This window comes from Lissotriton helveticus, chromosome 1_1 (assembly GCF_964261635.1).
Source record: "Lissotriton helveticus chromosome 1_1, aLisHel1.1, whole genome shotgun sequence".
Classification (NCBI taxonomy): Eukaryota; Metazoa; Chordata; class Amphibia; order Caudata; family Salamandridae; genus Lissotriton; species Lissotriton helveticus.
In genome coordinates, this window is record NC_136057.1 from 192,630,740 (window position 1) to 192,654,518 (window position 23,779).

Here is a 23,779-nt window from a genome sequence, read left to right on the forward strand (position 1 = left end):
AGAGCGTTTTAAGGAGTTCCAAAACATAAAGGTTTTTTGATATGATCAGGACCTTATAAGGCTAGAAGTGAGAACTACCAAGGCCCTGAAGAAGTCATTGGGTAAACTTCCCCTGACGAAACGCGTGTTGGCGTTTGGCTGTTTCAAACTGTATCAAGATTGTATTGCTGTATCCACAAGTCTTCACGAACACCTATGGATTGAGAATAAAAATACGAATTTTCTCACAATTTGGATGTGCTGATATGGACAATTATTTGTGAATTGATATTATCTGTAATACTCACAGATACATGTACTTTGTGCTCAGGGAATCTTCTTGAAGTTTTATAAATCAGGGGGGAATATTTACAATGAAATGGCACAGCTTGGTGCTGCAAGCAATTTTGCTGTGCTGACCTGCAGCATTTTAAAAAGTCGGGGATCCGCTGTACTTACAAGAAAACGGTGCACCCCAGTGCTCTCCCCTGCGCTGCTACTCAAACATCAGCCGTGCTTCAATGCAGGCACCATTGCATAATGATGCAAGGTTGCCTGCTTTGCAGGTATGATTGTTTTTGAGTAGGAAGGGACACCTTCCTGCACAAAAACAATAATTAATGGAATTTTGCTACTTCTATGTGTTCTGCAGAATGCAGCACACATAGAAAGAGCAGAAACGAAGAGAAATAAAAGTCTTTCTCCTTGTAAATCTGGGGCAGTGTAAAAAAGACATATGTGTTCCATGGGAACACCCACAGCAACACCCATTTCACACCCCTTTAATGCAGAGTACTGAATGAAAGAGGGCCATATTTACAAGGCTGTGTAAAGCCATGCACAGTGGCTTTGCATGACCTTGTAAATATGGGATAGCACACAGCGCCACCAGAGAGTCAAAAAAAGCTATGCTCCGATGGTGCTAGGGGCTTGTAAATATGCCCCAGGATTTTATTATTGAAAAGAAAAAAGACAATGCACCCCTCATCATGGGATTCATCTCCACTGGTGAGTGGTTCATTATTTGTTTTTCACTGTCCCTTACCAGCAGGATGTGCCTGGTGGTGACGGACAGTAAAAAATGGCTACAAGTCCGCTTATCTGAATTGGGTGGGAGGACGTGTAGGTATTTCCCCAACGGCCCTTACACTGTTCGGCTGTCGGAGAGGTTTGGCTATGGTGGTGACAGAGTAGTGACCACTGTTGCCAAACCTATGGTCAGCATGCATCTAAATCGTAGGGGTGCACCATTGTTTTGGTGGTAAATGTCATATCGTCAATGCCTGACCACTGTCTGCGACAGTACAGGCAAGGCAGGAAGGGGCGGAGGAGGAAGAGGAGGTGAAAGGAAGGGAAGTTCAGTTACGAGCAGACACAGTAAAATAAAGACGTGTTGTACTCTGCTCTTGGCTCCTGTAATCATTGGGGAAGGCGCGACACTGGTGACGAGGGTGGGATGTTGCTGAAGCCCCACATGCCTTACGACCCCTGCCGTCCGTGAACGGCCAAGAACAGTGAGCCTGCAGCCAGTGTCGGCGCGGCGCGCAAAGAGCGCGAAATTGGAACACTCCACACACCGCGACTGAATGCTTCCCAAATCGCGACGATCGGCATCAGCTAGAGAGCTGCCTGCGCTGCCGGATCGTCGTCCTGAATGCCCCTGACTTGGAAAAATGCCTGACTGAGAAACGGCGCGAAGACACACAGAAGCCTGAGAGCGCGCCTGGGAGTGAACAGCCACGATCGGAAAGGCAAGGGTGAGTCCCAAACACCTGAAACCGATTGAGAGACTGTGGAAGCAAATGTGATGACTGCAAGGCCTGAACATGAGACTTTGAAAATAAACACGTGCAGATCTACATGAGGCCACGTGTCCTGAGCGACGGCCATCTTAGAATCAGGCGCTGCCCATAGACACCCATTGGAATTTTGGTGTCGGCTATTTTGGAGTCAGGCATTTCTATTCTTCATACAAAAAGTGGCCGGCAACTCAGTAGAACCAAGCAAAATTGGTTAAAACACCCGCTCACAGCACCAAACAGCCACTGAGTGACCCGATTAGGCCACAATGTCCGTCCTCAACCAGACAGGCGCCTCAGGAGGAGGGGCGGCAACAACCCCAACCGCCACCGCCTGCACCGTCTCCACATGTGCTCATGGGAGTACCTTATCAGCGCACGCCAGATCCCCCAGAGCTAACGTCTGGCAACAGCATGGGGCCCAAGTGGAAGAGCTGGGCCGAAGACTTCGAGGACTACATGGCTGGGTCCCAAGTGCAAGATCTGAAACAAAAACTGATAGCCCTGCGAAACCTAGTGGGGAAAGACATAGCACAAATCATCAAAGAATTTCCCTACGCATCTACTGCCTCCTATGACTACGTGAAGGGAGCTCTCGACCGGAGGTTCCTACATAAACGCAATTTGGACTACGAACGTTACACATTTAATCTCGCCACCCAAGACAAGGATGAACACATGTGTGATTTCATTGTGCATATAAGGAGACTAGCCCGGCACTGCGAGTTCGACACATTCACCACTGAGGACGCGCTGCGTCTACGCATAATTGAAGGATGCCAATCCGAATCTCTGCGCCGGAGACTGTTAAAAAAGCACTACTCTCTCGAAGAAATCGAAGAGATGACACGAATCAACGATCAAGCAGAAGACCACGCAAAGAAAATGGAGACCAACAAGACTGAAAAAAAGGAACAAGCATTCCGAATCCAAGCACACAAGGAGAAGAAACATCGGACTGACCACCACAAGCCTAGCAAGCCGCCACGCTTCGCGACTTCCTGGAGGACGTCATCACGGCAAGAGTCACGTCACACGAAATCCAGCAAGTCAGCGCCAGCATGCTAACGATGCGACCAAGATTACCCTCACTCAGGACAGTGCCCTGCTATCGGCCAACGCTGCCATCGCTGTGACAGGGAAAATCACTTTGAGGCAGTCTGCCAGACTCAACATTCGGGAAGAAGATCGTCCAGGCCTCGATCTGTCACTCAACACCATGCCCAAGCAGTGAAAGGAAGGGGAGAGCGCTCCTCTAGTTCGTCCAGATCGAGCGTTCGCTCTACAAACTCCTATCAATCACGAAGGTCAACATCCAGTGGGTCATAGTCACCCACCCCGGTGTCAGAAGACAGCGATGAATACATCTGTATGGTGTCTGACCCCGACCGGCTAAAGAAATACCCAAAACTAGACATTCGAATCAGAAATCATCCTGCCAAGTTTGTCCTGGATTCCGGAGCTTCCTTAAACTACATTTGTGAGCTTGAACACCAAAGCATGAAACCACGGCCAAAACTAGAACCCACAGCTGTCCAGATACTTACCTGGATGTCTAGAAAACCACTGCCATGCCTAGGTCGTTTCAGCACGACTCTATCATACAAAGACCGGCCAACAGCTGAACGATTAAAACTCGTGGAACTCCTCTACATGACTGAAGATGCCCCAGACATTGTCGCTAAATTCCCAAACCTCTTCAAAGGGCTAGGAAAATTAAATCAGTTCAAGGTGAAACTACACATCGATGAGCGCGTGACCCCAGTAGCGCAACACCACAGGAAAGTGCCATTCCACTTACAACAAGCTGTAGATGACGAACTTCAAGACCTGTTAATGGTAGATATCATCAAGCGCACATCAGGGCCAACTCCATGGGTATCGCCTGTTGTAGTAGTACCTAAAAAGGGGCAAAACAACAAGGTGCGCCTATGTGTGGACATGCATGCACCCAAAACGGCTATCGAGAGAGAACGACACCCAGGGCCACACATCAGCGATATGATCGCTCGCCTCAACGGAGCCACGGTATTCTCGAAACTCGATCTTAATAAGGGGTACCACCAACTGGAACTTCACGACAAGTCACGCTATATCACCACTTTCACAACTCACCAGGGACTCTTCCGCTACAACCGTTTGAACTTTGGCATCTCTTCAGCTGCCAAAATCTTCCAAGAAGCCATTCGGCGAGTAATTCAAGGGATTCCCAATGCCTTCAACTACAGTGATGATCTACTGGTATTTGGGAAAGACCAGACCGAACATTACACGGCTCTAGACAGAGTATGCCACACACTACTGAATGCAAACTTAACTCTGAATGCAGAGAAATGTGAGTTCCACTGATCAACCCTGAAATTCTATGGCCACATCTTCTCCAAACATGATATGAAGCCGGATCCAGAGAAGGTGTCTGCCCTTGCGGACACTCCAACGCCGCGGGACGTCAGTGACCTCCGTTCTTTCCTTGGGATGGCGAGTTATTGTGCACGCTATATCCAGGATTTCGCTACCATCAGCCACCCTCTCAGAGAGCTCACCCGGCAAGGCCAACCCTTTGCATGGACAGATGCCTGCGAAGACTCCTTTCACAAAATCAAAAACGCTGTCAGCTCGGCCATTAATCTGACCTACTTTGATGCCAAGAAACGAACTGAAATTACCGTCGACGACAGCCCAGTGGGCCTCGGCGCCATTTTGGCGCAATATCAAGAAGACTCAGACCAACGCCACATCATCGCGTATGCCAGGCGCAGTCTCACCAGCACCGAGAAAAGGTACTCACAGCCTGAAAAGGAGAGCCTTGCAGTGGTGTGGGCCTGTGAACATTTCCATCTCTTCGTTTATGGCAAACACTTTACCATCATCACAGAGCACCAAGCACTTGTCACCGTCTTTGGTAATCCCAATGCCAAGATGCCTCCACGCATTGAAAGATGGGGTCTACGACTTCAGGACTACATATACACGATTATCCACAAGCCAGTAAAATCTGAAAACCCGGCGGACTTCATGTCCCGACATCCCCAGACGACCACCAGTGGAGGGTGCTTGATAGCAGAAGAGTACATTCATTTTGTCATCGACTCGGCCTGCCCACCTACAGTTTCCCTAGCAGCGATCCAGGAAGCGTCCGCCCAGGATCTGGTCATACAAGATGTCACGGATCGCATACGCAACAACTCGTGGCGACACGTGAAAGACACGTCTCAAACCTCTGGCCAGATTTTACAGGAACTGATAGCGTTCAAGCACATCCACGAAGAGCTATCCATCAGCGAGGATGGTCTGATCTTGCGAGGGGGGAGGATTGTGATCCCACAGAGACTACGGCAAGGAGTGATCAATCTGGCTCATGAAGGCCACAGAGGAATAAGTGCGACTAAAAAGGCTCTACGAGAACGTGTCTGGTTCCCAACACTGGATCAAATGGTGGAAGCCACACTCAAAGACTGTGTTTCATGCCAGTTGGTAAGCCGTGAAGAACCACCAGCCCCGTTACAAATGTCAGAGTTACCAGAAGGAGTATGGCAGCAGGTCGCCGTCGATTTCTTCGGCCCCCTAAAAGCAAGCCAATACATTGTTGTCATCATGGACGAATACTCCAGGTTCCCGTTTGCACACCTTATATCCTCCACCAAAGCAACCACAGTGATTCCAGTTCTCGACGAAATATTTGCAGCATGAGGCATCCCACTGCGAGTCAAGTCTGACAATGGACCACCGTTCAATGGCCACAAATTCGCTGAACTCGCAAGTCACATTAACTTTAAACATCAAAAGATCACACCCTTATGGCATGAAGTGAACGGTATGGTGGAACGCTTTATGGGTACTTTGAAGAAAGCTGTTCAACAAGCGGAACTGGCTCGCCGAGACATCCAACAAGCTCTGAACCAAGTGCTGCGGGCCTATCGCACCATGCCACACAACACTACAAGTCAATACCCAGCTACCCTGATGCTAGGAAGAGTTCCTCGCACTCGACTGCCCACACTGGACAATACCCTCCGACCTCAAACTGTGAATATTGACCACGATACGTTGGTTAAAATAGACTATGACAAAAAACTGAAAATGAAAACTTATGCTGATCAGCGTAGACGCGCGAGACACACTGACATCCAGGAAGGAGACTGGGTGATGGTCCGGCGTGACCGAGGAACGAAAGCAGACAGCCGGTATCTCGCTCACCCCTTGAAAGTCAGTAGCCGGAAAGGAACTATGCTCACAGCAGAAGCTGACCACAAACGGATAACTCGCAATATCTCGTACTTCAAGAAATGCAACTCCCACAGACGTAATGAAAGCCAACATCACGAGCCAGCCACTGACTCAGAGAGTCAGAGTGAAAGTAGCGACCGAAACCGTCCGAGCCCAGTGAGACGAGACGCCGCCATGAGCCACCGATGCAGGACACCTGAACAGCTTAATCGCCCCAGACGGCAGATCAGACGGCCCATACGCCTTATCAAAGAAATCTGAGAGACAGTAAGACTCTGTACACAAGGGGGAGGTGTCATATCGTCATTGCCTGACCCCTGTCTGCGACAGGACAGGCAAGGCAGGAAGGGGCGGAGGAGGAAGAGGAGGTGAAAGGAAGGAAAGTTCAGTTACGAGCAGACACGGTAAAATAAAGACGTGTTGTACTCTGCTCTTGGCTCCTGTTAATCATTGGGGAAGGCGCAACAGTAAATATACTCTAATACTGTTGCAATGGAGTATGCTTGGTGCCAAGATACATATTGAGACCATAATCAGAATTATGGTAGTTTTTTGTAGATTAGAACTGGCATTGTTCCTACTGGACACAATGGCGCTGGCTAAAATTATAATTTTGCCCAGAATTCCCCATGTGCGACGAGGGGTGATGGATCTGATTCCCTGCAAAATATTTAGGAATTGTGCTGAAGACATCCTATTTGATTACACAACACCCTGAAGTACCATGTCTGTAAAACGCTGGTTTCAAAAGGGATGTACTGATAAGGGTTATCAGAGGCTCAAACACAGTGTGAAGTGTAGAGTGTACAGTCTTTAGTTTATTCCATGTTGTGTTTGTGTACTAGTTTGACAGGGGCAGAATCCTCACAACAACTGCAGCGACAATCAATCAATTAATCAATCAAACAGGGTTTTTTAAAGCGCGCTACTCACCCATGAGGAACTCAAGGCGCTGGGTGGGCGGGAGAGGGAGGGGAAGGGGTGTGTGCACTGGACGTAGTTCTTGGTTTAGTGTACAGTAAACATATGTCTAACTTATACAGGGCACTGCAGGTTTACAATAATAAACACTCTGCGGAATATTTACAAACCAATTGCGCCACTTTTGCGTCATTTTTAACATAGGAAAAGTGACGCAGAAGAGGTGCAAGGGGCTTGTAAATCTGCCCCTCTATATCAATAATTAAAAGACAGAAGGGGGAAGATTCTCGCAGGTCCATTCCAGACTTGGAAGAGAATAAACTTAGTTAAGGAAGTCCTATAAAGCCAGATTTGAGCTTGCCTAGTTAAAATTGTTTTCCCAATGTGTACTTGATCCTGAAAATCTTTCATAAAATGTATCCTGCTAGTGTCCGAAATGCTGTGAATAGGGAGCCAATGTTATATTCATGGTATGGACGTGTCTGGTGATTACGAGGTAATTTCCACACATGTAATTACCTTATAAATATATGCTCATACTTTGACGTCTGTCGTGTTTCAGCAAACAACGCAGCCAAATATAACATAACAATACAAAACACATGTAAGTATTGACATTAAACTACAAATGGATGTTGACATAGGTCAATATTTAATTAGACCTCACCTGTTTTTAACTCCCCATGCCATCTATCTATCTGCTCAGTTGTCAGGCTGTAATTAATTAAAGGGTAACTAGTCAAAATATCGAGTTTTTTTATTTCGACTAGACATAATATCGAGTTTTTAATTTCGACTAGACATAATATTGACTAGACATAATATAGACTACAAAAATATCGACTAGAAAAATGTAATATCGACTAGAATAGCAATAATATTGATTCAAAAATATAGAATGGACATAATATCGACTAGACAGAATATAGACAACAAACAAATCGAATTTAAGGTAAGTTAATATTAATGTTTAATTTTTGTGTAATATAATTCCATAGCGGGTTGTGAGTTTATAGGGGAATAGGGTGGGAAGTAATTTAATTATAATTAATTAATTATGTTATTGAATTAATTGGTATTTATTTAGAATTCATTGTTAATTATTAATTGGTAATTAATTAAAATATAATTGGTAATTAAATGTAATTGATTAGTTGATAAATATTTTTTTTAGTAATTTATTTTCTGTAGCTGGTTGTGGGGTTATGGTGGAATAGGGTGGGAAGTAATTTAATTATAATTAATTAAATATGTTTTTTAATTTAATGTTATTTATTTAGAATTAATTGTTAATTAATTATTAATTGGTAATTAAACACAATATAATTGGTAAATACATTTAAATGATTAATTAATAAATATGTTAATTTAAACAATTTAATTTCTGTAGTGGGTTGTGTGTTTATAGGGGAATAATTTTTGAAGTAATTTAATTGTAAGTAATTAAATTTTTTAAATAAATATATTGAGTTTATTTTTTTAAATATTTTTTAATTTTAAATGAATTAATTGTTAATAGGTAAATAATTGGTGTTAGTAGGTAATTAATATTATTAAATAATTTTTATTTCTCATTTTAATAGATTATTTAATATAATTTACACAATTGTAAAATATTTAAATTAATTTGTAATAGATTTTACTATTTATGTTATTTATATTTATATAAGAAGTATTTACTTTCCCTACTGTTGCACTCACTGGAGTTGGAATAGTAATTTTAACCCCCACGCTATCCAACGCTTTCCCTACTGTTACACTCTCTGGAGTTGGAATAGTAAATTTTACCCCTACGCTATCCAACGTTTAACCTACTGTTGCACTCACTGGAGTTGGAATAGTAATTTTTACCCCTACGCTATCCAACGCTTTCCCTACTGTTACACTCTCTGGAGTTGGAATAGTATATTTTACCCCTACGCTATCCAATGCTTACCCTACTGTTACACTCACTGGAGTTGGAATAGTAATTTAAACCCCTACGCTATCCAATGCTTTCCCTACTGTTGCACTCACTGGAGTGGGAATAGTAATTTTTACCCCTACGCTATCCAACGCTTTCCCTACTGTTACACTCTCTGGAGTTGGAATAGTAAATTTCACCCCTACGCTCTCCAACGCTTACCCTACTGTTACACTCTCTGGAGTTGGAATAGTAAATTTTACCCCTACGCTATCCAATGTTTACCCTACTGTTACACTCACTGGAGTTGGAATAGTAATTTAAACCCCTACGCTATCCAACGCTTTCCCTACTGTTGCACTCACTGGAGTGGGAATAGTAATTTTTACTCCTACGCTATCCAACGCTTTCCCTACTGTTGCACTCACTGGAGTTGGAATAGTAATTTTTACCCCTACGCTATCCAACACTTTCCCTACTGTTACACTCTCTGGAGTTGGAATGGTAAATTTTACGCCTACGCTATCCAACGCTTTCCCTACTGTTACACTCTCTGGAGTTGGAATAGTAAATTTTACGCCTACGCTATCCAATGCTTACCTTACTGTTACACTCACTGGAGTTGGAATAGTAATTTAAACCGCTACGCTATCCAATGCTTTCCCTACTGTTGCACTCACTGGAGTGGGAATAGTAATTGTTACCCCTACGCTATCGAACACTTTCCCTACTGTTACACTCTCTGGAGTTGGAATAGTAAATGTTACCCCTACGCTCTCCAAAGCTTACCCTACTGTTACACTCTCTGGAGTTGGAATAGTAAATTTTACCCCTACGCTATCCAATGCTTACCCTACTGTTACACTCACTGGAGTTGGAATAGTAATTTAAACCCCTACGGTATCCATACTTTCCCTACTGTTGCACTCTCTGGAGTTGGAATAGTAATTTTTACCAATACGCTATCCAACGCTTTCCATACTGTTGCACTCACTGGAGTTGGAATAGTAATTGTTACCCCTATGCTATCCAACGCTTTCCTTACTGTTACACTCTCTGTAGTTGGAATAGTAATTTTTACCCCTACGCTATTCAATGCTTACCCTACTGTTACACTCTCTGGAGTTGGAATAGTAAATTTTACCCCCACGCTATCCTATGCTTACCCTACTGTTACACTCACTGGAGTTGGAATAGTAATTTAAACCCCAACGCTATCCAACGCTTTCCCTACTGTTGCACTCTCTGGAGTTGGAATAGTAATTTTTACCAATACGCTATCCAACGCTTTCCCTACTGTTGCACTCACTGGAGTTGGAATAGTAATTTTAACCCCTATGCTATCCATCGCTTTCCCTACTGTTACACTCTCTGGAGTTGGAATAGTAATTTTTACGCCTACGCTATCCAATGCTTACCCTACTGTTACACTCACTGGAGTTGCAATAGTAATTTTTACCCCTACGCTATCCAATGCTTACCCTACTGTTGTACTCACTGGAGTGGGAATAGTAATTTTTACCCCCACGCCATCCAACGCTTTCCCTACTGTTGCACTCTCTGGAGTGGTAATAGTAATTTTTACCCCCACGCTATCCAATGCTTTAATTACTCTTGCACTCACTTGAGTGGGAATAGTAATTTTTACCCCTACGCTATCCAACGCTTTCCCTACTGTTGCACTCTCTGGAGTGGGAATAGTAATTTTTACCCCTACTCTATCCAAAGCTTTCCCTACTGTTGTACTCACTGGAGTGGGAATAGTAATTTTTACCCCTACGCTTTCCAACGCTTTCCCTACTGTTGCACTCACTGGAGTCGTTACAGTAAATTTAACCCTCGTGCTATCCTACGGTAAAAATATTGTATATGTTTTGTTAATAATATGTAGATATATATATCTCATCTAGGCACTAAATCTTGGAATGCCCTGCCCGTAACCTTGAAGTTGGAGACGGATCTACTCCGCTTCCGTAGGGGTTTAAAAACCTTGTTTTTCCAGCAGTAATTTGAAGCAGTCTTCTTGAGTAGTTTTATTGACAGTTTGCTTGGCAGTTCTTTCTTCTTCAGTCTGTCCCTTGGCGCCGGGAAACCTATTTCGGGTAGCTGTGCGCCTTATCTATACTAATATAATAAAGAGAGAGCCCAAACCTTTGAGGCGGGTAATCTCAGGAACCACAGCACCAATCACAACACCCAATACAGCGTTGGAAAGGACAGTTACAGCAGAAGGACATAGGTTATGCAGACGCCCACTATATACATTTAAAAGGTAAAAGAACCGTGCCAGCAAAGTAGTCCCTTGTGGGCGTGTCTACATTGTGCTGTGGGTGTGTGCTGGGTGCGTGACAATCTCTGTGGGCATTCCGTCATGAGTGTTGTTTTTTCTTCCCAGGTTCTATACATTCCTGCTCCCTTTAAATAGTAATTCAGTGGAGGTCCCATTCTCTTAGAACCACCCCAAGCACAGTTATGGGCAAAAATACAACTAAAACGCCCTGCAAAGCATTATGGGATAAGATTAGCATCATTATTAGCATTCATGAAAGGGTTTCAATGTTTTTGAATTTTACTCATCAGGGACATCTTGGCACGACGAGGTGAACTGCAGCTTGATGTATAATATGTCTCTGCTCCATGGTGTTTTTGAATTTTACTCATCAGGGACATCTTGGCACGACGAGGTGAACTGCAGCTTGATGTATAATATGTCTCTGCTCCATGGTTCAACGATGCTCTTAAAACTGCTAAACTGGACTGTAAACAAGCAGAGCGGAAATGGAGACGCGACTACAAGGAACCCTTTAAAGAAATATGGAAAACAAAAATTCTTGCCTACAAAAGCCTCATTATTAGATCAAAAGCTGATTACTACTCCTCTCTGATTTGCAATTCCACCAATAATGCCAGGAGTATTTTTAACATCCTGAACAGCGTTACCAACCCAGACGCTTGCAAGAATGAGATTGTCCCGTCTCAAGATCTTTGTGACAATCTTGCCATATTCTTTAAAGAAAAAATTGATCTGATTCTTCAGGATTTGGACATCTCCATTGATGATGATCCCTCCCTGAAATCTAGACCCGCCCCATTGCCTAACCAGGCACCCAAGCCGGCTTTGACTCTGGAAAGCCCCTTCCTCAGCTTCCTGCCACTTACCTTTGAAAAATTTTCTAATATAGCGAGTGAGATTGTTTCCGGCTCTCCTTTGGACCCGCTCCCCCCTAAAATTTGGAAGGAACTTGCTGTTGAGCTTTTTCCCTCCCTCCACCTCATCTGCAATCAATCTCTGACAACTGGTACCGTCCCTGCTCACTGGAAGCGTGCGCTCGTCTCTCCCCTTCTAAAAAAACCTTCACTGGATCCTGAGTGTTCAAAAAACGACCGTCCCATTTTACTGCTGCCTTTCCCCGCCAAGATAGTTGAGCGGGTGGTTAGTAACACTCTTTCCACCCACTTGGAACAACGTCTCCTTATTGACGAGGATCAATTTGTCTTCCGGCCGGGCCATGGGACTGAAACTGCCCTCATCACCGCCATGGATGAACTTCAGAGGCGCGCAGACAGAAATCAGGCTTCCTTTTTGATCTTGCTTGATATGTCTGCCGCCTTTGACACAGTTAATCACAAGATCTTGCTAAGGCGGTTGTTTGAAGCAGGGGTGAGAGACTCAGCTTTGAGCTGGTTCCAGTCTTTTCTGCAGGGCAGGCAGCAGGCGGTTTCAATGCCTCCTTTTCAGTCACCTTTCTCCCCGGTCTTGCATGGTGTGCCTCAGGGCTCTGCCATCAGCCCTATCCTTTTTAACATTTACCTTAGGCCACTAATTTCGCTTATTAAAGGTTTTGGCATTTGAATTGTTAATTATGCCGATGACACGCAGATGATCCTCTCCTTGGAAGGAGAGGAGTCCATCTCTGTGGAGGTCTTACACAACTGCCTCAGGAATACGGCTAGCTGGTTAAAGGCGAATTCGGTTCAGTTTAATGCCGGGAAAACTGAAGTGCTTTTTAGCGCTGGAACAAGGATCCCCCGTCCGTTTCCCAACAATTTCTGGCCCCCGGAATCCGGCTCTATTGTCCGGCCGTCGGACTCTGTCCGTAACCTGGGAGTTATGCTGAATCATGGGCTCAGTATGGATACCCATGTTCAGAAAACATCGGCCTGCTGTTTTGCCATTCTCCGCTCACTTAGGAAGGTTCTGCCCCTGTTACCATCCCACGCTCGTACCCAGGTGGTTAGATGTACCATCCTGAGCAGGTTGGACTATTGTAATGCCCTCCTGCTCGGGTCCCCTGAGTACCTACTGGACAGACTCCAAAGGGTTCAATCTGCGGCGGCGAGATTGGCGTTGGGACTGCCTAGGAGATCTCATGGTCCATCTGCCCTTGCAAAACTACATTGGCTTCCTCTTAGACAGAGGATCCAATTCAAAGCCCTTTGCATTGTGTTTAGGGCTCTTCACGGATGCGGCCCAGCTCCCCTTAGGTCCAAGTTCGTCTGGTATACTCCTACCAGACATCTTCGTTCTTCGAATGCTAAACTGGTAGCTGTTCCCAGATTTAGGAAGGTCAGAGCTGGTGGCAGATCCTTTCAGGTGACTGCATCCTGACTCTGGAACACTCTCCCCATCAAGATTAGGGCCACTAATGAACTTTTGCAGTTTAGGAAAAAGGTAAAAACTTGGCTTTTCCCTGGCTAGCTTTGCTGGTCAGGCATACACTGCTGTCTCTTTTCTACCTTGGTTTGGATTTTGTTAGCGCCAGGATGCCTGCAATGGTGACAGTCGCGCTCTATAAATTCTTAAAATAAATAAAAATATTTTAAATGCTATTGCATTTGCCTCATCAGGGGCATCTAGGGACGGCGAGGTGAACTGCAGCGTGATGTATAATATTTTAAATGCTATTGCATTTGCCTCATCAGGGACATCTAGGGCCGACGAGGTGAACTGCAGCTTGATGTGTAATATTTTAAATGCTATTGCATTTGCCTCATCGGGGACAACTGGGGACGACGAGGTGAACTGCAGCTCTTTGTAGAATTATTTGGATACTATTATATTTACTTCCCACTGCTAATCTTGTCCCATAATGCTTTGCAGAGGCTTGACCTCAAAATCATCACCTCTCTCACTGCTTGCTGGAAGCTAATTTCACTTTTGTGAAATGACTATATGCATTTTAGCATGTAGCAATACTTGCTATTTTACCTTGAATATATGAGGTTTCTGTTTTAATAATTGGAAATCTGACGGAACGAAATATTGCGGATTTATTGTACCAAGTTCACGCCAATTCCACCCACCCCTACTTTAAATACCCCTGCACCCCATAATCATAACCCACCCGTACTCTATAAAATACCCCAACCCCCTTAAACACTAACCCATTTTAACCCTATCAATATACCCTGTACCCCAAAACCCAAACCTATCCCTAAACCCTAAAAATACCCCTGTACCCCAAAACCCAAACCTAGCCCAGAACCCTAAAAAATACCCCTGTATCCCAAAACCCAAACCTAGCCCTGAACCCTAAAAATACCCCTGTACCCCAAAACCCAAACCTAGCCCTGAACCCTTAAAATACCCCTGTACCCCAATACCCAAGCCTACCCCTGAACCCTGAAAAATACCCCTATACCCCAAAACCCAAACCTAGCCCTGAACCCTAAAAATACCCCTGTACCCCATAACCCAAAACTATATCTGAACCCTTAAAATACCCAAACACCCCAAAACATATACCTCAGTACCCCAAAACATATACCCCTATACCCATACTTTCCTTTTCCAAACATTAAAAAAAAACATGCTTTTATCATTCATGCATTTACAACGAATTTCGTTGTAAATGTACGCGTGGTAAAAGCATATAAAATGTAATGCCATGCGTTATAATGGCATTGCGCAGTTATGGTACTTTCGTAATGAAAGTATGCGGAGTGATGGTATGCGGAAAGAAAGTTGCGGAATAATGGGTGTTTACCCTCCCTCGTAAGTACATTGGTGGCACGGCGGCCCAAATCTCCAGCAACATACTTATATTTTTTCACCACCGATTGGAAAAATGCACAGGTCTCTCTCATTGATGCCTAGCACCGACATAGACTTTTAGACACACCTCCCACCACAAGTTCTAGAATTGCGAACTTTAGAGATGGGGAGCTACGTTCGAATCTCGGCATCAGCTCAACATCCTGTGATTCCAGGCAAATCGCTTTGTCTCCCCGTGCCTACCACAAATGAATGTGTTCTTCTGTAATGTAAATTGTGCTCATGCCATGTTGTCGAGTTCGCGCTATATAATATTGCAAGGAAAATAAAGTAGGGAAACTCGAGCTCACACACTACTGAACGCGCACTCTTAAGTGCATCAGCAGTGCACTGTGAATCGGAGCGTTTCACAGGCCTGTCACAGATAAGAAATGCTATCAAAACAAAATCCTACGAAACAATATACTACTGGCCGGCAGCAATTCATACCCGGACAACGTCGGGACGGGCTGCAAGTAAGTTTAAATAAATAAATAAATAAATGTATTAAAAATATATATTTTTTTTAAGTTACATTAATTATTTCTTAATTTTACGTTTATTAAAGTATTTTAAATATGTTTAATTTAATTTAATTTATTGTTGTATTACTTTTAAATCACTTTTAACACATTTAAAAAATTAGATATTTTGACAGTCTATATTTTTTACACTCGATATTTTGGAGTCGATATTTTTGTACTGACCTGTTTGAAGGTAGGAAGTCGATATTCTGACAGTTGATGTTTTTTCCTTGATATTTTGGCCTCTCGATATTTTGTCTGTCGATGTTCTGTCAGTGATCCTAATTAAAGACATTATGAAAAGGAACTCAAAAAGAGACCAATTTTCTGTATTATTCCATTTTTGAAAATAAATGCAGACAGGAAGCACATTGTTTTGTGTCTGCATTTATGTGTATCAGTAAGAACAGAAAACTGGGATATTTATTTTTATGCATATTGAATTATTAAACAACTGTTGTGGTGCTCATCTCTCGTCTAAACCCTGTCCTTTAACCACCACAGAGACTATTGCCTCCCTCCTTCGACCTTTCGCCCCACCAAGAAACCTGGGACCTGTCTTCAGCAACTGTAATGTTAACTGTACTTTGTATCCTTCCATCCCTCTTGTACTCTGCCCCACCCCCACCTTCCCAATGTATGGTATACTCTGGTGATTCCATGCCTCTTGTGCAACTCTATGACTCGGTAAAGCGCTCTGATACCCTAACGGTTCAAGTTTGCGCTCTATAAAACACAAAAATAAATAAATACATAAATAATACATCTCTAAATAAAACAAACAGTGCCACCATGTGGCAGACTGTCATACCCACAGCCACAAATTAAGAACTGTAACCAGGCCCTATGTCTTCAGGTTACAGTAAGGGAATGGAACGTTTTCCTTGTACCAATAACAATCATACATTCTTGTGATGTACACTAAAACTTAAGACTCCATTCCTGCTCTAATCTAAGTACACGTCCTGGTAGGTCTGTTCTATTACCATTAAACACAAAAGGTAATTTTCATAACTAAATATGTTAAAGTGATAGCAGCGTTTGGGCACAAACTTGTTTTCTATTCCTGACTTCTTTGTTTTTGTAACACATAGTTTCTATTTAAAAAAATAAAAATACCCATCGCATCCACTTACCAAGACCAGACCCATATGTAAGATAGTTACAAACTTACAATAAACAACAGCAGTGGATTAAAAACTGCAACTACTGACGCTTTTTTTCTTCCTTAGATTCTCACTGCAATTTAAATCCTTCCTTGCTGCTCTTCAAGTGAAAATAATACTTGTTGTAGTGTATGTAAATTTGAAACTCAACTAAAAAAGCATTGTGTCAAAGAAATATTCTCTTCCTCTTCAGAGATTTTTTCAGAAAATGACTGCTCCCTTATTTTGCATCAATATGAGGGTATCTTTATTAGTCCCTAACATATATGTAGCTGTGAGACTCGCTGCCTGCTGGCAAATCCGGAAAAGCTGTCAGCGGGAACCGGCAACGTAAGAAGCAGCACGAATATAGATATATAATAAATTACCCAGTAAAGATAATGCAGGGGCATATTAGCAAGAACCCAGTTAATATTATGCCGTTTTAATGGCAGTAAACCGACGATAATAGGCTTGCGTTATAGAATTCCAATAGAAGCCCAGGTTTGATGTGCTGGACATCTAACTTGTAACTGCCATTGCAGTTTTCTGCCGCTAAAGCGGCGATAATTTTAACTCCGTGCTTGATAATATGACCCTAAGTAAGCGGTAAAAACAAACCCTTTACATACAGAAAGTCAAATAGATATGCATTTTCTGCTGATTTGCAAAAAATGTAACCAGAAACCATGGATAAATTGTGGACTCCTCGCATATTAAATTGTGTGATCTTAGGCAAATATTTTATTTCACCAAAACTGTTTTCTTCATTATCGCGTAGGAAAGCACTTTTAAAAATGTGAGTTCAGACAACCAGTTTTACAAAACTATCACTTATTAAGTATTTTGCACTGCGGAATATAGTGTGCCTTATTAATGTCACAGCTTCGACAGGTTAAACACTTTTAGGAATTTTGAGGAGGACTCATCGTATTTTACTTGATATTTGTTGTATGATTTACTTTGCAAATATTTTAATTGCTTGGCACCTGCACAGGCTCAAAGATGCGAGCCAGATCCTCGGCCCAGGCTCACCTCTAGTTGAAAGAAACGTACAGCTTTCTCAGAGTATCTTCATTGAACAGAATGTTTCTACGATATGTATTTTCTCTTCAGTTACTTTGCTAGACTGAAAAATACACACCACCTCAAGTAGGAAAGCAGATAGGTTCCGATTTGCTACCTGGTTCATCAGAAAGTGATTTTCTGTGCAGAGCACTTTTTATTCTTTGATCTGGAAGTATTATCATAATCTGTATATTGACCCAGCCAGCGCACTCACTGACCCCCGCCCCAACCTCAGTTTTCACTTTCACTTTGAGGGCTCGGAATAAGTGAAGACAGCCGGGAAATGCAGCAAATACACGCCGTACTTCCAGGACATCTTCATTTACATTTATTTGCGGAGGCATTTGCGCCCCCCCCCCCCCCCCCCCCCCTGGGAACTCATCCGTGCACCCCCAGGGGGGGCGCGCCCCACAGTTTGAAGACCGTTGTCATAGGGGGAGCTCCCATTCTCCAACTTCCGGGCTCAGGGATAAGGGATGCCTGGCACTCACCAAGCCATAAGGCAATAAGAAAATGAGGAGACAAAGCTACTGGCAGAGCAATTGGCAACCAGCTCATCAAGCAATTACCTCTGTCATAGCTTAAACCCAAGGAGCTTCAGACATCAAAAGTCAATAGATTCAAAGTGACTCTGACTTGGAATCAATACTGGACGCTAATTAAACTTCCTCATCAGCCAGTATAACGGACTGTACCCCGACAGAACCTGTGAAATCTTGGTTTTCTAATAAACGGAGGCAAATCTACTTTAATTCCTTTGAAACATATGAGGTTTTTGTGTTTCCTTATTGACTCAGAGACTTTGAGTTTTCTTATTGATCAGGGAGAAATCAATTCTAATTATTAAATAGATTCATCACATTTTAATGACACCCACTCTGGCTCTTGCTCCACCCTCAGTGGGATGGACAATCTCTCGGCTGTATGGTATATCAACCATTTCAGGGACAAAGTTGAGACCCACCGCATAGGTTGCCAAAAACCTTTTGGAGTTTTCTCTTCAAAGAAAATATAGATAACAGCAGGGTCCCTTCTAGCCAATCTAACTGCAATAGCAGATTGGTGCGCATTTCAAATATGCAAGTGAATGGCGTATTCACCCTACAATTTTAAAAAGCTTTTTACCAAATTTGGGGCCAGATGTAGGACACCAAATACCGACTTCACTGCGACAATTCTAGGACGCCACTACGTCAAAACATTAAGCCTGCCTCATGGCAAGCGTAAGGGTGACGCAGTGCCATAGGGCTAGGCTGGCCCTATGCATTGCTGGAGTTGCGTCATGCTTGCAACACTACTACAGCAATGCGTGACTTTAGCGCCGACAGAAATGTCAGATTTCCAGACGTGACTGTCATTGATTGCAACATTGAGCGTCGTACATTGCATGCAGCACATCCATGGCGTCGCAAAGACGGTACAGTGAAAGGTGTAGCAACACTGTTTTGTTACAGGGATGCAACACTTTTCCTGAATGGGTCCCAGGAATGCGCCCTATCTTATTGATGGTACAAAAGGGGGTGGTGATGGATTAAACCCAGATCTTTTGACTGGGTGTGAGTGTTTGATTGATTCAGATGCTCCGTCCATCACCATCTCCTTTTGTACCGCTTTTGCCCGCCATAAGTGTGGCAGGCTATAATCAGACGTGAGTCCCTTGCTCACTTTGCTACTGGATTCAAGGAAGCTGGGCTGAAGACGGCTGGAATGCCAGAAACCGGTCTTTGGAAGCTTGTTTCCGGTCCGGGGATGACATGGCTTGGCAGTTCGGGCTGGACTGTTCCCATGAGGCACAGGGTCAGACTGATTTGCATAAAGCCATGTCTGAACTGGGGTGTGTTAGAAGGGGCGATCTCAGAGGGCCAGGTTATGCTCACCCGACCACCCCAGGACCCACCTCTCCCACAGATATTGCCGAGTCTTATCGTGAGGTCCCCACCGGGGAGGACTTTGAGTCTAGGATCGTACACACTGAGCTCACACCACACTTATGAACGGACAGCACACCGTAGGTTTTCAGTAATAAGTTCTTTATCAACAGTACGAAGAAATCAGCACTCTTATTTACAAGCGATCGAGGGATCGTAAAGTCTTTGGGAATGCGGGAAGAGGGAAGCGGGACAGTCTCAGTCTTTAGGCCAGTACGAAGCGTACCCTGCGCACAGCTCTCAATCCTCGAGCCGGGGGATACGGAAGATGGTGGTCGTACTAGCTGCTTCACTCACGTCGTGCCGACTCAGGTCGTGATGGTAGCGTTGATGGTCCAGCCGGACCAGTGTACTCCTCGAGCCGCGAGGAGGTCAGCGGGGCTCGATCCGGAGATGTTCTTGAGGAGCCGCGACAGCGTCCGCAGGGCTCAGATGGTTTCACGTAGATCTCTTTCGAGTTCAAGCTCGAGCCGCGACGAGGTCAGCAGGGCTCCGAGGTCTTAGTTAGGTCTTTGCAAGGATGAGCCGCTACCGCGTCAGCAGGGCTCCGATGGTCAAGTTCCGTGTTACGAGAAGGAGCCGCAACAGCGTCAGCAGGGCTCAGAGATTCAAAGATTCAGTTTTCCCAAGGGTCAGCTGCGATCAGATCAGCAGGGCATTCTTGTCCAGGATACAACTGCCCGCTAGTTGTGGTGCGGGCCTTGATATAGTCCAGTGGCCCTTTGATGTCCGGAGCCTCGCAGGAGAGGCCTCATGCCTTGGGGGCTGGTCGTTGGGGAGGTCCGGCGGTTGGCTCTTTGATCCTTTGAAGATGCTTCCGGGATTTCCCAGACGCCAAGCAGGGTCTGGAACCAGCACTTGGGGAGGCCAGAGGTGCAATCGAAACTGGCCCACAGGGGAAGGCCAAAGGTGTGACAGAAACCAGTCTCTCAGGGGAGGCCGGAGGTGCCATCGAAACTCCCTGGCTTATCTCACTCGGGGAGCTCTTTACCCCAAAGCCGGGACTGGCGCGCCTTGGAGTCTAAGTTTCGCTGGGGCCGGGGTCATGCTAGGCCCAGGGAGTCAGGGGTCTCGGGGAAGGAAAATGGCTGCCGGGCCTTGTGGGGCATGCAGGTTCTGGGCGCTCAGAGCCGGGAATGGGACGGGACATGCGGGGCTGGTCGTCGATTAAGGGGTCTGGGCGTACAGGGAGCAGGACAACCAGGGAACTCTGGGTGCAGGGCTACGCTAACGGGGTGCTGAGGAATGGGAGGGAACCACGCCACGATGCCAGGTCCAACACGCGTCCCCCCAGCTGAAAGGTGGAGAGAACTACCCATCCTCTTGGGGGTGCTCTTCACTGAGGCGGAAGAATCGGTACAGGCCGTCTGCATTGGCGTGGTCAACACCAGGCCGCTGCTCAACAGTGAAATCCATCCCCTGGAGGGAGATGGACCAGCACAACAGTTTGGGGTTCTCCCCTCTCATTTGCATTAGCCACCGGAGGGGTCGGTGGTCGGTCTGGACCCGGAAGTGAGTACCGAACAGGTAGGGCCTCAGCTTCTTCAGGGCCCAAACCACCGCAAAGGCCTCCCGCTCGATGGTGCTCCACCTTTGCTCTTGAGGAAGTAACCTCCGGCTAATGAATGCCACTGGCTGATCTAGGCCTTTGTCGTTTATCTGGGGCAGGACTGCTCCGATGCCATGCTCGGACGCGTCCGTCTGGACCACGAACTCTCGGGAGTAGTCGGGGGCCTGTAGTACTGGGGCAGTGCACATGGAGTCCTTCAATGCTTCGAACGCCTCTTGGCAGGCGGGGGTCCAGCTGACTTTCTTCGGCTGGTTTTTGGAGGTTAACTCCGTGAGGGGGACTACGATGCTGCTGTAACCTTTTATGAATCTTCGGTAGTACCCCGTGAGCCCTAGGAACGCCCGCACTTCCGTCTGGGTCGTGGGGGCCTCCCAGGCCACGATTGCATCGATCTTGGGCTGGAGGGGGGCTACGAGGCCGCTTCCAACCTGCTGCCCCAGGTAGACTACGGACCCTTGTCCGATCTGGCACTTGCTTGCCTTAATCGTGAGCCCGGCCCTCTGCAGGGCCGTCAGCACCTCCCAGAGGTGTTGGAGGTGCTCGGACCAGTGGGAGCTGAACACCGCGATATCGTCTAGATACGCGGCGCTGAATTCTTCCAACCCAGCTAATACCTGGTTAACCAGCCTCTGGAAGGTGGCGGGGGCGTTTTTCATCCCGAAGGGCATCATTCGGAAATGGTAGTGACCATCCGGGGTGGAGAAGGCGGATCTCTCTCTGGCCCCCTCGGTGAGGGCGATCTGCCAGTATCCGCTGGTCAGGTCGAACGTGCTGAGATAGCGAGCAGCCCCTAGGCGGTCAATAAGCTCGTCTGCTCGGGGAATGGGATGGGCATCGGTTCTGGTGACTGCGTTGAGCCCGCGGTAGTCTACGCAGAACCTCAGCTCGGGAACAGCACCGGGGGCGGCCGCCTTCGAAACCAGGACCACGGGGCTCCCCCATGGGCTGTCAGAGGCTTCGACCACTCCTAGAGAAAGCATCTTGGAGTCTTCGGCCTTGATGCAGGCCCGGACTCTGTCAGGGACGCGGTAGGCTCTGTGCCATACCGGAGGGCTGTCCCCGGTGTCACCAGCTGGTGACGCCGGGGATGAGGGAGAAAAGGTAAGAGAATTGTCCCAGTAACTGGCGACAGTCCTCGCGCTGCTCGGGGGTGAGGGAGGAGGAGAGACTCACTCCCTCTACGGAGCCATCTTGTTCCTTCGCACACAGGAGATCGGGGAGAGGCTCCGTTTCCTCTTCCTCTCCGTCGTCGGTGGCGAGGAGCAAACTCAACTCGAACCGCATGAAGTGGGTTTGAGGCGGCTCACATGGAGGACCCTCAAAGGGTTCCTGGGGGACTGCACATCGATGAGATAGGTCACCTGGCTCTTGCGTTCCACCACCTTGATGGGCCCTGTCCACTTGTCTTGCAGGGCACAGGGTTCCACTGGGGCCATCACCCAGACCTGCTGCCGGGTTGAAACTCGGCCAGAGTGGCATTCTGGTCATACCAACGTTTCATCTCTTCTTGACTGGCCTCGAGGTTTGCCTCGGCCAGTTCTCGGAACTTCCGAGTCTGGTTTCGGAGGGCCAGGATGTATCGAAACACATCCGGAGGGGGCTCTGGGGCCGCCGTTTCCCAACCTTCTTTTACCAGGCTGAGGGGCCCCCTGACGGGGTGCCCATAGAGCAGCTCAAAGGGGCTAAATCCCAAGGATTTCTGGGGGACTTCGCGGTACGCGAACAGGAGACAGGGAAGGAGGACGTCCCACTTATGCCTCAGGGGCTCTTCGAGACCCATGATCATTCCCTTGAGGGTCCGGTTGAATCGCTCAACCAGGCCGTTACCTTGGGGGTGGTATGGGGTGGTGAACTTGTACGTCACCCCACATTGTTGCCAGAGGGACTTCATGTACTTCGAGATGAAGTTTGTTCCTCGGTCGCTCACTACTTCTCGGGGGAATCCCACCCGGGAGAAGATCCCAATGAGGGCCCGCCCCACTACGGGGGCTGTCACTGTTCGGAGGGGGGTGGTTTCGGGGTATTGGTGGCATGGTCCACCAGGACGAGGATAAATCGGTGGCCTAAGGAGGTCCGAGGGTCAAGAGGCCCCACGATATCGATGCCCACCCGTTCAAAGGGGGTACTGACCACGGGGAAGGGTTGGAGGGGGGCCTTGCATCTCGCGCCGCTCTTCCTGCTGGACTGACACGTGGGGCAGGACTTGCAGTGGGCCTCCACATTGCGTGGCCAGGCGGTGATATGTTTTGTCTTGTCCCAGGTGTCCCGCCAGGGGTACATCATGGGCCAGGTTCAGGAGGAAGCCGCGGAAGAGTAGGGGTACCACCAGCACCCGGGCTGACCCTAGCTCGGCAGACTTCTGTTCGCTATATAACAGGCCGTTTTCCCAATAGACAAGGTGGGAGCCGGACTGGTCACCGGCGGCCTGGGCGGCGGCCTGCTGCCGCGGCCCAACCAAGGATGGACAGGAGGTCTGTTCTAGGCAGAATCCTTCTCGGGACGGTCCTCCCTCTTGGCGCCACTGGGCCAACTCAGGAAGTTCGTCCAAGCTCGGGGTCTGTTCGACGTCAGGGCCGAGGGGACCTGCGTCGGTGACAAGGCTCTCACTGTGGGATAGCTTGGGGGTTTCAGATGATCCGGGGACCTCAGGATCTTAGGAGACTGGCTGAGCGTTCTCGGGA